At 41.0% G+C, this 16,760-nt stretch overlaps 1 long non-coding RNA gene across 1 annotated transcript in view; it reads left to right on the forward strand.

Moving 5' to 3' along the window:
• Positions 1–16,760, forward strand: part of LOC117353781 — a 77,027-nt gene that overhangs the window by 36,573 nt on the left and 23,694 nt on the right. The window lies entirely within an intron of this gene.

The following is a 16,760-nucleotide window of genomic DNA, read 5'->3' on the forward strand; positions in this document are numbered from 1 at the left end:
CAAAACTGAATACAATGTTCAGAATAGGATCTCATCAGGGATCTACAGAGAGGTGTATTTCTTCTTTTTTTCTATTAATGATACCCAGTGCATTTTTTTTCTAGAAAAAATGGTATTGATACTCAAATGCAACACCTTCCTTCAGGGTTGGGTGATCAATAAGAGACCTGCCCTACAACTCACCACAATCTATGAAAAAGCAGAATGCTGGGATGCACCAGGAAGGGGCCTTAAACAACCTGGGCCAATCAGAGCCTCAAGCCCCTCCCTAAATGCACCATTAAGAATTAGGCTCTAGTTGGCCCAAATGCATAAGGCCCTACCCATAGGAGGGGCTTTAAATAACCTGGGCCAATCAGAGCCTCAAGCCCCTCCCCGGATGCACCGGTGAGGAATCTAAGGCTCTGATTGGCCCAGATGCCTAAGGTCCCATCCATAGAAGGGGCCTTAAACAATCTGGGCCAATCAGAGTCTCATGCCCCTCCCCAGTGCATCCCAGAATGCACCGGTGTGGGGAAGGCTTGCCATTTTGAAGAGGTAGGCATCCCTCTGGCCAGCCATCTAAATAAGGTAAGGAGGAGAAGGTGGGGAACATCGGAGGCATGGGGGGTGCATGGCAGTAGAAGAGAGTGGGAATTTCTCCCGCTGCTGAGGGGGTGTTGGGGATGTGTTGCTTAGTGGCAGGAGAGAGAGGGCATCTCTCCTGCTGCTGGGGGTGTTGTTTGCAGTAGGAGACAGTGGGCATCTCTCCTGCTGTTGAGGGAATGTTGGGGGGATATGTTGCTTGGCAGCAGGAAAGAGTGGGTGTCTCTCCTGTTTCCTGTTTAGAGCAGGAGAGAGTGAGCATCTCTCTCGATGCAAAGGGGTTATTGTGGGGTGTATTGCTTGGCGGCGGGAGAGAGTGGGCATCTCTCCTGCTGCCAGGGGGGGGGGGTTGTTGCTTAGCGGCAGGAGAGAGTGGGCATCTCTCCCACTGTCGGGTAGAGGGTTGCTTGACTTCTGAGGCCCGATTTGTTGTTGGGTGATGGGCTTTTTTTAATTGTGTTTATTCTGAGCATGTGCCCATTGCTATCACCAGTGATGGTCACATGCAAATTTAGCAAATTTTCACTACCCTCTGCCAATCCCATGGATAATGACTCGCTTTTTAAAAATTGCTACTATAATGGCTACGACAGCGGCCCCTCGTTTTTTAGCGTGACTTTTGAGAATCTAGGCCACAGTCTTTGTCTCTACCACTTCTGTCAGAAGACTATTCCACACATCTACCACCCTTTCTAAAAATTAAAAAGTATTTCCATAGATTACTCCTGAGCTTATCACCTCTTAACTTCATCCCTTGCCCTCTCACTCTGGAGTTTCCTTTCAATTGAAAGAGATGTGCCTCATGTATTTATGCCACACAGGTACGTATTTAAACATTTCTATCATATCTCCCCTCTCCTGCCTTTCCTCCAAAGTACACATATTGAGATCTTTAAGTCTGTCCCCATAAGACTTAGGATTTAGACCACTGACCATTTTAGCTTCTGTCCTCTGGACATACTCCATCTTGTTTATATCTTTTTGATGGCATGGTCTCCAGAATTATACACAATATTTAGCAGTGATTGTCTCTAACATGTTTAATGTACAGAGTTGCATACGTCTAGCAGTGCTATAGGAATGATAAGTGGTAGCAACCGTTGAGTGCTGGGGAGGTAAAATTCCTAGATATAATAAATGATTGCTGTTCTTTCTCCACATTCATGGGAGCAGATTTGCTTGTATTGAAGTATGTTTACAGTTTGTGTGTATGTGGGGGGGGGGGGGGGGGTAACTCAAGCTCCCAGTATGCACTGCTGTATGCTCGGTGGGCTAGAGCTCTCTTTCGCCTGCCTATGCAGAGAGCAGACTCCATTTTTAGCAACACATGCCATAGGAAAAACAGTGTTCCCCATCTGGTTTACACCTTTGAACCTGCTAGCCTCTAAGTAATTCAATGTTGCTAAACTTTAAAATACATTACCCTTCACAAAGAATATGTGGAATACACTCCTGACTTTCCCTATCTCTGGAATGTGCTGGTAAATTGTGGACTTTGTAGAAGAAGAAATGCTTTAAAATCAACTGAACTGTGATTTATTTCTTTGTTTTAAGTTTTATATTAAAGAAGTTTGTTTAAGGAACCACAGAGACCAGTCTCGTAATGTTATAGACTACAGGTTCAATGAGTTTAAGCTGCTGACAATCCTCAGCGTCAGAAATCAACTTTCAAGTTTTCAAGTTTTATTTATATTTGATTAATCGCTTAATTAAAATTATTTCTAAGCGAATTACAATGTATAAAAGTAACATATGATAAAACATAATACAAAAATAGGAAATAACATATAAGATATTATAAAACTAACAATTTATACAATAAATACAATTTAAAAAAAAAAGAATGAATTTACATAACAAATATATAATGAGCTAATAAATTTATACAATAATGCAAAAGATATCAACATACGAGAAAAAAAAAAGATTTAGGAAAAGAGGCATGAAAAAGAAGAAAAAAAGAACGAGGGAGAGCTCAGAAGTAATTTATACGTTAAAGGCATCCTTGAATAAAAAGCATTTTTAATTCTTTTTAAAATTGCTTAAGTTATTTTCATCTCTTAACTGTAATGGTAATGAGTTCCAAAGTTGCGGCGCTGATACAGAGAAGTCAAGCAAATTTGTGAGGCAAGATCTCCCTCGGCTGAACCCATGCTGACTCCGTCTCATTAAAGAATGCTTGTCTACGTGTAAGACTAGTAAAACTAGGACAAGTAACACTGTGAATGCTGCATGCAGAAAAGAAGAAATGGTTGTCACAGAGTGCAAAAAAAAGGCAGAGCTAGATATTGGGCTCCTTTTATCAAGCCGCATAGTAACAACTTTTTCAGGTACATCATAAGCATAAGGCCTGTGAGAGAATCCATGGGACCATTAGATCATGAAAAAACAAAAGGGAGGACAAGGCCAAAGCAGAGAGACTGAATGAATTCTGTGCTTCAGTCTTTACATAAGAAGATGTAAGAGGTCTACCTGAACTGGAAATGACTAAGCAGAGGAGCTCAATGAAATCTCAGTGAAACTGGAAGACATATTGAGTCAAATTGACAAGTTAAAGAGTGATAAATCAACTGGTCTGGTTGGTAAACACCCCAGGATACTGAAAGAATTCAAACTTTAATTATCTTCTGTTAATGATCTACAATCTGTTGTTAAAATCATCCATAGTATCTGAAGATTGGAAGGTGACCAATATAATGCTAATTTTTTTAAAAAAAGGGACCCAGGGGTGATCTGGGAAATTAAAGGCTAGTAAGCCTGACTTTAGTTCTGGGCAAGAAAGTGGAAACTAATATAAAGAATAATATTATGTAACACATAGACAAACATGGCTTAATGGTCAGAGTCAGCATGGGTTCAGTCAAGGCAAGTCTTGCCTTCCCAACTTGCTTCATTTCTTAGCAGGTGTGAATAAAGATGATGTGGTATATCTAGATTTTCAGAAAGCTTTCAACAAAGTTCCTCATGAGAGATTCCTGTGAAAATTAAAGAGTCTTGGGATATGAGGCAATGTTCAGTTGTGGATTAGGAATAGGTTATTGGATAGAAAACAGAGGGGAAGGTTAAATGGCCATTTCTCTCAATGGAGGAGGGTGAATAGTGGAGTGCTGCAGGAATCTGTACTGGGACCAGTGCTATTTAACATATTTATAAATGATCTGGAAATTGAAACAAATGAGGTGATTAAATTTGTAAATGATACTAAACTCTTCAAAGTTGTTAAAATGCATGTGAACTGTGAAAAATTGCAGGAAGAGATTATGAAATTGGAAGATTGGGCATCCAAATGGCGGATGAAATTTAATGTGGACAAATGCAAAGTGATGCACATCAGGAAGAATAGTCCAAATCATAGTTACCAGATGCTGAAGTCCACCTTAGGAGTCAGCACCCAAGAAAAACATCTGGGTGTCATGGTAGATACTACACCGAAATCGTCTACCCAAGGTGCAACTACAGCAACAAAAGCAAACAGGATGCTAGGAATTATTAGAAAAGGGATGGGAAATAAGACCAAGAATATTAATGTGTAGTGCTTCTGTATCGCTCCATGGTATGACATCACCTTGAGTGTTGCGTTCAGTTCTGGTCACCGTATTTCAGAAAAGATATAGCGGAAATAGGAAAAGTTCAAAAGGCGACTTCTTCACAAATCCAGCTCCATGAATAGTCCAAGCCAAACGGATCCCAGACAAACTCAGCAACTAGGCCATAACGCTGAGTTCCTGACCAAAACATGTAAAAGTAAATTAGAATAACTTGGATGTTCATACTTGCCATACTCGTTTAGTGTTCTCGAATGTTTATACCCACAATAGCATGTGTGTTGAACTAACGTATCGCGGCTGTTAATTTCTACTATAGCATGTAAAATCACCTACTGTTTCTCTGATGTTCTCTATTTAGCATAACTCAGGGCTCCTTTTACGAAGGCGCTTTAGCGGGTTTAACGCGCGTGACTTTTCATCACGTGCTAACCCCCGCGCTCGCCGGAAAACTAACGCCTGCTCAAGCGGCGGGAGCGGCTAGCGCGGCTGGCAGTTTAGCATGCGCTATTACGCGCATTAAACCACTAACGCGCCTTCGTAAAAGGAGCCCTCAGTCTTTGTACCACTCACTTCCCAAATACGTCTTGTCCATACTTATTCTGACTTTGCTGTGTGTACTCCTCTAACCCGTTCTGGGCTCCTTTGGGAGGACGGGCTAAGCAAGTGACTAAACTCTTAAATAAGAAAAGGCTAAAGAGGTTAAGGTTCTTTAGCTTGGAAAAGAGACAGCTGAGGGGAGATATGGCTGGTCTAGGTGATTTGCTTCTCTTCAGTTTGTCAAATTGCCCCATTACATCTTCCAGTGTTAAAGAGATTTGTTTGTTTCTCCGACTCATCAGCACTGGATGCCATTTCTGGCACCAGTATTTCCTCTATATTTTTCTATGTGAAGACTAGGGTCACCAGATTTTAGGCCCATATAATCTGGACACAAGGCTCCGCCCTCCAGGACCGCCCAGTTCTACCCAGCCCCACCCAATTCTTATGCCATGCCCCATTCTGCCCTAGCCCCACCCCCAAACTTCTCGAACGCGGAACCATGTTTGGAGGGCCTCCAAGAATGTACAAGTATGACACGATGATGTCACATGGATGTGTACATGTGCAGATGCCCTCCCGATGTGGCCCCGAGCTTGAAGCTTTTCAGAACCCTGACAAAGTGCCAGGTTTTGAAAAGCCATCCGGATGCCTGGACAGTCCTCTAAAAAGACAACATGTTTGGGTAAATCTGGACACCTAGTAACCCTAGAGAAGACAAGAACAAAGAAGTAATTTAATCTCTTTGCTATGGCCTAGTTTTCCCTGAGTTCCTCTTTTACCCCTTGGTCATTTAGCAGTCCAACTGATACTTTTGCCAGCTTCTTGCTTCTAATATAGCCAAAACATTTTTACTATGGCCCATATTCTATAAATGGAGCCATAGCCTAACATAAATGGAAAACGCCATTTAATAACAATTAAAAAGTGATTTAAAAAAATGTAGGTCCCTATTGGCGCTAAAACAACAGCACCTGCATCACGGCTACAGAGGTGCTTTACAACACCTAACACCCCTATAGGCGTGGCTAACATCAGAAGTGGCGTTAGGTATCATGAAGCAACTCCGTAGCCGTGATTCACATGAAAGGTAGGTTTTGAATATCCTGGCCTACATTAATAGTGCATGTGTCATTCTTTAGTGTCTAGCTCAACCTCAGTCCTCCTACATCAGCATTCTTCAATGCAAGGCTTGAGGGTCAGTGGTGGGCCCATTCATACTCTGATTCTTATGTGAGCCAAGAACAGGATAATGAAACCATTGTGACATCACTGATGAGGCTGGCTCTTAGGCATTGGTGGAATGAGGCATTATGACATCACAATATCTGCTCTGGATACCAGAGATTGTCATTCTTTAGTGTCTATCTCAACCTCAGTCCTTCTACATCAGCATTCTTCAATGCAAGGCTTGAGGGTCAGTGGCTGGGCCCATTCATACTCTGATTCTTATGTGAGCCAAGTACAGGATAATGAAACCATTGTGACATCACTGATGAGGCTGGCTCTTAGGCACTGGTGGAATGAGGCATTATGACATCACAATATCTGCTCTGGATACCAGAGACTGTCATTCTTTAGTGTCTATCTCAATCTCAGTCCTTCTACATCAGCATTCTTCAATGCAAGTCTTGAGGGTCAGTGGCTGTGCCCATTCATACTCTGATTCTTCCCTCTCTCCTTAAAGAATGACATGGAAATGGTTTCCTGCAGTTATCCGTGGGGATGGGAATGCTGATGAATTTTGTCACCGTGTCATTCTCTCCTTATCACACTTTAATTTTAAAAATTTTTAAGGCATACTAATGAACCAAATGCGCATTAATGAGTGTGCGTTCCTACTCTTGACATCCATGCCTGCACTTCTTTGTCAAATGCTTATGATGATGTAACGCTTTGTTAGCCATGCAGCTGGGGTAGGTGAATCTTGTTATCGCTATATTAAACTCACATTTATTAAGTCCCTTATTCCCTACTGATAGTATGATCTGAAGTTATACAAACTGGTGTCTCAGTTAACATTGTCAGATGACAAGAGTGCATGTGTATGTTTTTTTTTAAAAAACTTTATTTAGTTTTTAATGCCAACAAAAAATGCAATACAATTTACATACAAATAATAATAATAATCAAATAAGCACTTATAAACAATCAGAATCTATACAAAAAATAAAATTCCCTCCCCCATCCAACATTACCATCAGGAATAATACCAAAACAAAAGATATACCCCCCTCCCACTCCCCCCCTGGATGTGTGGGTACAAAACAACAGAAAATAAAAATAAAGATAAAGGGCAACTATAACAAATCTACAAAAAACATCAATGGACCCCAAATATCTTATTATGCCCCAGGCAGTCAGCATTCATTTTCTCATACTTATAAGTTAAGCATAAGCTCGCCCACCAGAAAGGAAAACTAAGATACTCCCAATTCTTCCAATTGTGAGTAATCATTTGCATGGCTATCCCGGTCATAATTAGGAAAAGCCGGCATTTATAGCGGTCCATGGGGGGGGGGGGCTTAATATGCAATAATGTTCCACATAGGACTACCTCATACGTCAATGGAATTGATGCCTCTAGTATGGTATTAATCTGTCCCCATATTGACTTCCAAAAGTTAAGTATCAAAGGACAATAGAAGAGCAGATGATCCAGTGTCCCTACATCAAGTTGACAGTGCCAGCATCTATTAGATTTAGAACTGTCTAATTTTTATAAACGAACAGGGGTCCAGAAACTTCTATGTAACAAAAAATCCATGTTTGTCTCATAGATGCTGATGCTGTACATCTCATCCTCAATTAATTCAATTTAATATATTGCTCTTCCTGAAGCTAAAAAAACCCAGAATGGTGAACTATACTAATGGGGAAAAATAGGGAAGGAATGCCAGTTTCCTAAGAAGATAGAAGAACAAGAGGAAGAGAGAGAAAGATAGAGGAAAAAGTATACGTAGTCTTGAAGTTGTGAAGTGAAGATTCAGCATTTTATGAGTTGGCTCTTTGTCACGGTTGTGGTGTGCTGTTTTGCATACGCTGTGCAGTTTCAAAGTGTGTAAGGATAAATAGAGGGTATGCGAACTGGAGTAGCATGATGTCATTTCTGCAGCTGTCACCTGTTTCAAATGCCCATTTTGCAAAGATATATTTAGTTCCCAAAGTAGATTGAAAAGATTTATATTATTCTACTTTAAAATTATGGTGTTGGTTATGTAAGTAAAGACTGAAATGGGTCTCTGTTATATGTGAAAGCCATTGCTTTTCTATTGTTGCTTATGATGGTCCGTGGTGTAGTGATAGGTTGGTATCTTAACAAGTCTTTTTAGTTCTATCTGATGTAGTTTTATCTGTATGCATCAGCTTTGCCGGTTAGGTTAGTTTTTTAACTGCATTCTTTTTTAAACTGTTAATTAGTTTAGATTCAGCTGATATTTTATTCGTATTTTATGCATTTCTTTTGCCTGTTAAGCTGGTATTTTATCAGCTTTCTCTTTATTTTTTAATGTATTTTATCCGCATTATATTGTAAATGCATTCCACTCATTATTGTTAAGTTTCTCTTATTCCAATCTGTTGTATTTCATCTATATTTTATGTACTTGCCCAGTTTGTTGTGAACCGCCTAGAACTTTTTGGAGAGTGTGGTGCAGTGGTTAAAGCTACAGCTTCAGCACCCTGAGTTTGTGGGTTCAAACCCACGCTGCTCCTTGTGACCCTGGGCACGTCACTTAATCCCCCCCATTGCCCCAGGTACATTAGATAGATTGTGAGCCCACCGGGACAGACAGGGAAAAATGCTTGAGTAGCTGAATAAACTCATGTGAACCGTCCTGAGCTTCCCTAGGAGGACGGGATAGAAAATTGAATAAATTGATTAAAAAATTAAAAAATTTTTGGTATGGCGGTATATAAAAATAAATTATTATTATTATTATTATTATTAGTCTCCATTACATCGGCTGGGAGGCTGTTACATACATCCACTACAATTTCCATAAAGAAATATTTATTTAGTCTACCCGTTGCCCTCATCCTATGACCCCCTCATTCCAGAGCTTCCTTTCATGAACAGTTTTGTAAGTAATGAAGGAGTACATGTGATCCCTAAAGTTAGTGAATATCTTTCTGCTCTCGTATAAATCCTGAATGTGGGTAAACTGAAAGTTGAACATTAAAGCTGTGTCTATTATGAACCCTTATTTCTGCATTCAATTCCATTTGTGAGCTTGCTAGTTCCTGAAGAAGCGGAGCGCAAGAAAAATGAGTCTGATTCGCCATTGCACAGAACACACTGCATCTCTGCAGCCATGACGGTTACTACAAAGTTGTGAGCTTGTTTTGGCAAGCATAAAGGGAAAGTGGGATGACAAAACAAACTCTTTAATTCATCTGCCCTTAGTCATAGGCTTCCCGTCAAGTATGGTTTCTTCTTTATTTAGAATCAGTAGTAAGTCAGGAAAGTATAAATACATAAAATAAAATTCCCTTTCTGTGGGAAGAACAGTGGCCAAAGTAAATTGTCTGTGGTTTAGAGAGACCATGCATTCCTTTTGTGTTTGCTCTAGAAGAGACAAGTGTTTCGCGACATTTATTGTTTTACGTTTTACAATAATAGTATCACAAGACTCTTTAAAGGTTGATGAAGGGTGAAGGGGCATGCTGATCAAACTGAGAAATGCTCCTAAGAATTTGTGTTCTTTTTCTAGCTTGTTCCTTGAGGCTAGGGTTCTATGCCTCTGTTCTATTCTGAGGCCAGTTCAGGAGTACCCCCAACCCCACAGGCAGTCTGGTTTTCAGGATATTGACAATGAATATGCTCAAATTTTTGATAGTGTCTAAGTCCGACTTTGAACGTTTCCCGCATGACGTCCAAATATCAGGGTGGGGAAACATTTATTTTCGAAACTGCTAGATATCCAAAAAAATTTTTGAAAATGACCTATTTGAATAATTTGACCTTTAGGACATCTAACTTTTATGGCCATTTTTGAATACAAAAACATCCTTGTTCAAAACGTCCTAATCCAGACGTGAGCGGGGCCAGCATAGTAATGGATTGGTCATATAGACATCCCAACAGAGCAGTGAAGCACCTTAGAGGGCACTGCTGTGAACTTCACATAAAGGGTATCAGATGTGTATCTCACCATAACCCCCATATAATTTATGCTGAGCCCCCCAAACTCCCCCAAAACCTGCTATACCCACCTCTCTACGACCCTAATAGCCCTTATGGCTGCAGGTGGCACCTATATGGCAGTATAGTAGGGTTTGGGTAGGTTTTGATGGGCTCATAATACCATAGATGTTGTGGTTAGAGTGCCTTATGGGTCTGGGTCCTTCTCTCTATGGTTCACTAGCACACCCACTGGGTAACTATATACCTGATGCTCTACTAAGCTTTCCCCATACAGATACCGCTGTTCTAGAGCCAGGTATGTATCTTTTTGTTCTCATTTTGTGTGGTGGAAGGGGGGGTTAGTGAGCACTGGGAGAGTGTGGGAGTGTCTTACTTTGATGCATGTGGTGATCATCTGGTCCATTTGGGCACCATTGTGGCACTTAGATGGTTCTAAAACAGGTCTAGCTCTGAACGTCTAAGTTCTGTCCAGGATGTTTGGTGAAACATTTGATTATCACTGCAAGACATCCAAATCTAATCCACCCTTATGCATGTCCAAAGCCCACCCTTAACACGCCTCCACCAAGCCCATCTCAAGCTCTGGATGCACAAAGGCTGGGACACCTTGCTAGACATCCAGGAAGTTGGTTTTGATTATTGGCACTTGGATGTCTTGGCAATTAGGACATCCAAGTGCCAATTTAAGACAGTTTTTGGTCATTTATTTTTTTATTATGAGTCTCTCAGTATATATAAATTAATTTCAAACATAGGGCCCCTTTTACAAAGCTGCAGTAGCGTGTAGCGAATGTTCTTTCCTTCCTTCCCCCCCCCCCAGCGGGACCCTGCGGCACAACCTCTCTCTTCAGCTCCGGACTCCTACACACCTACCCGCTGGGGGGAGGGAGGGAAAAAGAAAAAGAAAAGAAAGAAGAACATAGGCTATACACCAAAGATTTAAAATTACAGCCACCAGAAGAAGAGATAAGGTGGGGGGAGCTGAGCCATCGCCAATTTTGGGGGAGGCCATGGCCCTTGTAGCTCCCTCCCCCCATTCCGCACCTATGGATGGGTAAGAATACTTCTCTTTTTCTATAATGTTCTTTATGCATGTTTTCTATCAACCATTCTATTTATAATATATTGTTTATAACCTGTTATTATTTTTTCTATTTATTTTTCTATGGTTTCAAAAATGTTTATGTACAAGAGACCACTGAAAAGCTTTCAGCCCATCCAACAAAGCTGGGGCAGTCTCCATCAAGGGCTATACCCTTAGTCCAGTGATCTTCCACTTGTTCATTCCATCAGAAAAATATGGAACAAAAATAAAAATGGAAAATTGCTTACCCAACTTTGTTGGTTGGGCTGAGAACTTTTCAGTATATTTTGTAGACTCATGAAGAAGACACTTTGTTGTGTCAAAACACAGTGTTCAGTCCACGTGTGTCAACATTTGATTGAGCCAGCATATGTATCAATAAATCAATTAAAGACTCGGATCCTGTGCGGAGGTCATCTTTAATTTCCTGCTTTTGTTGGATTGTTGACTTTACTGTGGGGATTATATTCTTCTTCTTTTGCCCTGAAGAATATTAGTTCAGACCACACAAGTCATATCTGGGCAGTAGAGGGGTGGTCTGGGGATGGAGTTGGGGAGGAGATGGCACATTTTTGGGCATGGGCTATTTTCTAACCTAATCTACGATTTGTGAGTCGCTCTGTGCCTAAACAGGTTCAAGGTGACGTACATATCAAATGATTGGCAAAAGAAAGAAGAAATGGGTAAAAGGAGATATAGCAGTGGAGGAGGGAGGGGTGAAGTCCTCTACAGGGAAATATTGAGGACATATTTGAAGTACAATTCCCCAGGATAGCATTCAGCATTTAGTGGGGAGGGGGGGTCACTATAGGTCAAAAAATAACCCCCTCTTTTACTAAGGTGCGCTATACTTTATAGCGCACGGTAAATATTAGCGCACACTAAACATGCCTGCTATCCTATGAAAGCGTTAGCGGTTAGCGCATGCATTGATTTAGCGTGCCATAAATCCACGCTAAAACACGTTAGCGCACCTTTGTAAAAGATGGCCTAAGTTTCCAAAAATTTGATAATGTGACAGCGAAGGGCTTTGATGGGCAACATAATGTTTGTGGGAGATGGCAGTGGTGTAGTAAAACAATTGTAGGAAAGGAGTGGGCGGTGCAGGGCAAAGGGATAGTGATTAAATCAAGAGTAAATACTGACTGTATTTTGTTGTTTATGCAATAACTTGTCCCTGCAATTTGGTATATATTGGACGCACTAATAGACCAGTTAAAATACGATTAAACGAACACAAATCTCGTATATTGACTCAAAATTTACAAGCCCCCATCGTCCAACATTGGGTCCAAAAGAAACATCCAATAGAAGGGTTGAGATGGCGAGTCATTGACCAACTAAGGCAGGGGAGGGTAGGAGGTAATGTAGAAGGAGCACTGAATTTTAGATACAGTGACTCCTTGGGGGGGGGGTTGAACGCCGAGGTAGAATGGGCCACGCTGATCTAGCTTCACCCTATAGGACGGCAGATTGAACAGCTGTTTAGTTCAACAAATTAGTATACTTAAGGGGTTGAAAAAAACACCGCCACCATCTTACTCTGGAAACTGAGGGAGAGTTGGATGACGTTAGCGGCACTGGTAGGCAACAATGTTTGTCCTAATATATTCAGCTTTCATAGGTTTTCAGTAGATATCTTAGGGTAATAGTTTTACTTAAGCTTAATAGTGATTACAGTTTATAATGATGAATATTCAATTGTTTATAGGGGATCCTTCAAATTGCATAATTGCAAAACATGTTGGATCCAAATTCCCCCAGGTCGAAATAAACATGAAGATGAGTTTGAGCTAAGGACAATATTTATTATTCCCAATGAACAATATACCTGAAGAAAATATACTTTAAGAAAAAGTACAAGTTAAGAATTTAAGGCCGGTGAAGACCTTTTACACATATGTCCCCGCTTTATGAAGCGTACCATGAATGGCGGAGGTGTAACTCAGGCCTTTAATTAGACTTATGATAAATCTTCCAGATTTCAATATTCTGACAAGCTGAATACCCAATACCTCACTCGGAATAGTTCTTTAATATTTAATGCTAGTACTGTATTTGTAAATGGGAGTGCCTAGGCTATAAAATCGCCCCAATAGATTCTAATTTCTTCTTTTTTTTTGCCTAATTTTCTTCTCTCTCTGACTCATGTGTGCCTTCAGCCAAGGGTTCAGTAGCGGTGACTGCATAGCTTCACCGTCACTTTTAAAACTTTTTGACATTTGCTGTGGCAAGACAAAACCTTTTTTTTGCACCTGGCAGTGATTATCTATGTTAATTCCTACACTTGTGCGGACAGACCACAGACCTGCTTCTGTTAGTGATGGCCAGGGAACAAACCACTTGCACTCTCCTGGCCTCATTTCAAAAACTCAAGAGCAAAGGAAAGATCACTGTATTCATCGTATGGCAGTTGGAGTATGGTGATGCCACAAACCTCACCCGGTACCCTTTCATGTGCGCAGGTTCTTCCCAAGAGAATTGTTTTACAACTGAGGCTGGAAAGTGAGAGTGGTTTGCCACTTTCCATCTCCTAATGGTCTATACTTTCATTTTTAACATACTATCACTTTTTGAATGATCTCCAGTCAAGCCAATTGAAAGAAATCAGGGAACCTAATACATCATGTTTTCTGGAACCCCCCATCCTCTTCAGATAGTTCAGCCTATTTATCAAACTAAGGGGTGGCTTTGATTAATGCAGTTTGATAAATGAATCCCACAATTGTGCCAGCACCAATAACAGTCTTATTATTTTTATAATGTTAGATTAAAATTCAATGTTGTGCTTCACTATCTACTATAAAAATGTTCATATTATATTTTCCTAACCCTCCAGTCATGGTTCATGGGCTTGACGTGCCACTGAGGCATGTGCACATCTGAGAAGCTGAAAGCTATGCTGTCGGTAGTTTCACTACCAGCAGGGCCTCCCAAGGCGGACAAGTTTCGGCGGAGATGTCAGACTAGCAATGAACCACCCATCTGGGTAGCAGCAGAGCAGATGGGCAGTGTTGGAGGCAGAGGATCGCGTATGATGTGACAACGGCAACAACATTGAATTTATACTGCGCAGAGAAAAGGCCTGACAATCTGCTTCTGTATTCTGCGAAGAAAACTTGATGATGAGACATAAAGAATCGACATACTGTATAGTGCGGGAAGATGGTCCCCTAGATCAGAAAATACTCACCATACTACTAGGGAAGAGCCCAGTGTTTATGAAGCTGACGGATCAAAGTCACTAGGACATCCTGATGTTGATGTTGCCGGACAGAAAATGGAGATAAGAAGCTGTAAAGATATTCTCAACATAAGAACATGGAATGTACGAAGTATGAATCAAGGAAACTGAAAATTGTTAAAGATCAAATGGAGAAAACAAAATCGATTTGATAGGGATCAGTGAGCTCAAATGGTGCTGGGAAATTCAACTAAAAGTACTTATGAGGACAGCACTCAATCCTTATCAACCTAGGGATTTTTAAATTGTTGTTCAAATTAAAAAGACTAGGGGACAATCGATGAAGTTACAGAGAAATACTTTTAAAACCAATAGGAGGAAATATTTTTTCATTCAGAGAATAGTTAAGCTCTGGAATGCATTGCCAGAGGTTGTGGTAAGAGCGGATAGTATAGCTTGTTTTAAGAAGTGGATTCTTATAACGCTTTTAGAAAATTTTTTAAAACACATTTGTTTGATAAGCTTGTCAAATAATTATGTAATTTTCTTTTATCATCTTCTTTTACCTGATGTATTTTTTCACTTGTACAGTTTTAAGAAAGGTTTGGACAAGTTCCTGGAGGAAAAGTCCATAGTCTGTTATTGAGAAAGACATGGGGGAAGCCATTGCTTGCCCTAGATCGGTAGCATGGAATGCTGTTACTCTTTGGGTTTTTGCCAGGTACAAATGATCTGGATTGGCTACCGTGAGGAGGGGCTACTGGGCTTGATGGACCATTGGTCTGACCCAGTAAGGATATTCTTATGTTCTTATCATACTTCTTGTCTTTATTCTGTGACTTTCTTAAGAGATGAGGGTACTGGCTCCCTCTCTGCTTCTAATGTCAAAGCCTCATAGGATTGATTTTTGGACGTCATAGATCTTTAAAAAAAGTGAAACAGATGAATGTACCAAGAGGACGGCTTGGGTTGTGTTAGCAATCATAGCCACTTAAAAGAGGATAGGAAGGAACATCAAATCTCCAAGGAGATTTATGGCAGTTCAGATACTGCACACACTATAAATGGATGTTAAATACTGGATCCAAATTTATTGCAGTACATTGACATAGGACAGATCCAAAAAGTGCACACAGAGTTCCAAAACTGGTAAGTGCTATGGTTTACCAACCACCAAATTATTTTCAAAGCTTATCCCAGATCCCTGTAAATTATTTTCCTGGTAGGGTTAGTATGAGTGACATGCTCTTTGTTGCTTCATTATAATTTTAGTTAAATTACTCATTCACAATTGTCAGTCTGCGAGTTACACTTTGACATTTTTTCCTAGCTGCATAGCATCTCCTGTCCTTTTATCATTTCAGACAAAAGTGCTCCACAGGGTTTTTTTTGTGGGTCTTGGACTGGTTTTCAGCCAGTGAAAATGAGGAACTTGCATAGCATATAATCTTAACTTGGTTTCAGTCTGCAGAGGAAGTTCCTGTCCAAAACCATGCCATGTGGCCAAAACCCAGTTTTAAGCCTCAGAGAGGCATACATGTGTGCCAAAGCATTTTTGTACCAGTATGGATGAAGCTGGGAGCCTGTTTTATGAAGGCACATCAACACATATGTTGACTTTATAATGTAGATATAGCATAAGCACATTTGGTTCACTATTATCCCCCCCCCCTCCAATTTGCAAACTGGACAGCATGCAAAAAGATAGCAAGCTAAACTGTACTATAACATCTCTGATCCCATTTGCAGTTTAGTACATCAACCACATACCACCACACACTAGGGATAGGGTCAGGGGTCAAGGGTCAGGGGTTAGGTTTAGGGCTAGGGTCTGGGGTCAAGAGTCCGAGTGTTGCCTAGATAACTGGCACCTCTCCGCCATCCCTCCCACCCCATTCCATGCTCATGCTCTCCCATCTCCACCCCTCCCCACCAAGTACCTCTTTAAAAATCTTCACCAGTGCAAGCAACTATTCTAGCCTGCTGCCTGCATCGGCCTGGTTCCCTCTGAAATTACTTCCAGGTTACGGGGCCCAGATGTGACATCAGAGGGAACGCTAGAAGATTTATAAGTACGGAGGTGGGAAGGGAGTGTGAGTGTGGCTGGCAGGCGGGGGAGGGTGTGTGGAAGGAGCGGGGGGGGAAGTGGAGAGGAGGGTGCAGAGGGGCACCACCGCCTTGGACGCCTCTTACCCTCGCTGCGCCACTCACTGTGGGACACCTGAGTGCACCCTGCCGTAAGCGCAGTAAAAGGACACTTTATTGATTTGCTCAGGGTCATATGGAACTGCAGTGGGAATTGAACCAGTTCCCCTGGTTCTGAACCCACTGTATTAACCATTAGGCTACTTCTCCACTCTGGATTACTTCTGAGATGGTGTGCGGGTGGGAGCCTGGGTGCTGAAATTATCTAACCTCTCAGTCCCAGAACACAATGCCAATATCAAATATTGTTCACAATTATACTTCCTTTATTTTGTGCTAATAAAGTGATTTTATGCAGTGCTCAGAAAATGGTTACCAAGTAGCGCTATTGTGCTGTGTTTCTCGTTCAAAAAGTAAAACTGTACCACTTTCAATCATCGCACTAGGAGAGACAATCTCTAAAGATAAGAGAAGTAGATTAGGTGCACTTATCTTATTTAAATAGTCCTGCTTCTCCATAGAATGGTAAAC

The sequence above is a fragment of the Geotrypetes seraphini genome, chromosome 2, assembly GCF_902459505.1.
Source record: "Geotrypetes seraphini chromosome 2, aGeoSer1.1, whole genome shotgun sequence".
Taxonomy (NCBI): Eukaryota; Metazoa; Chordata; class Amphibia; order Gymnophiona; family Dermophiidae; genus Geotrypetes; species Geotrypetes seraphini.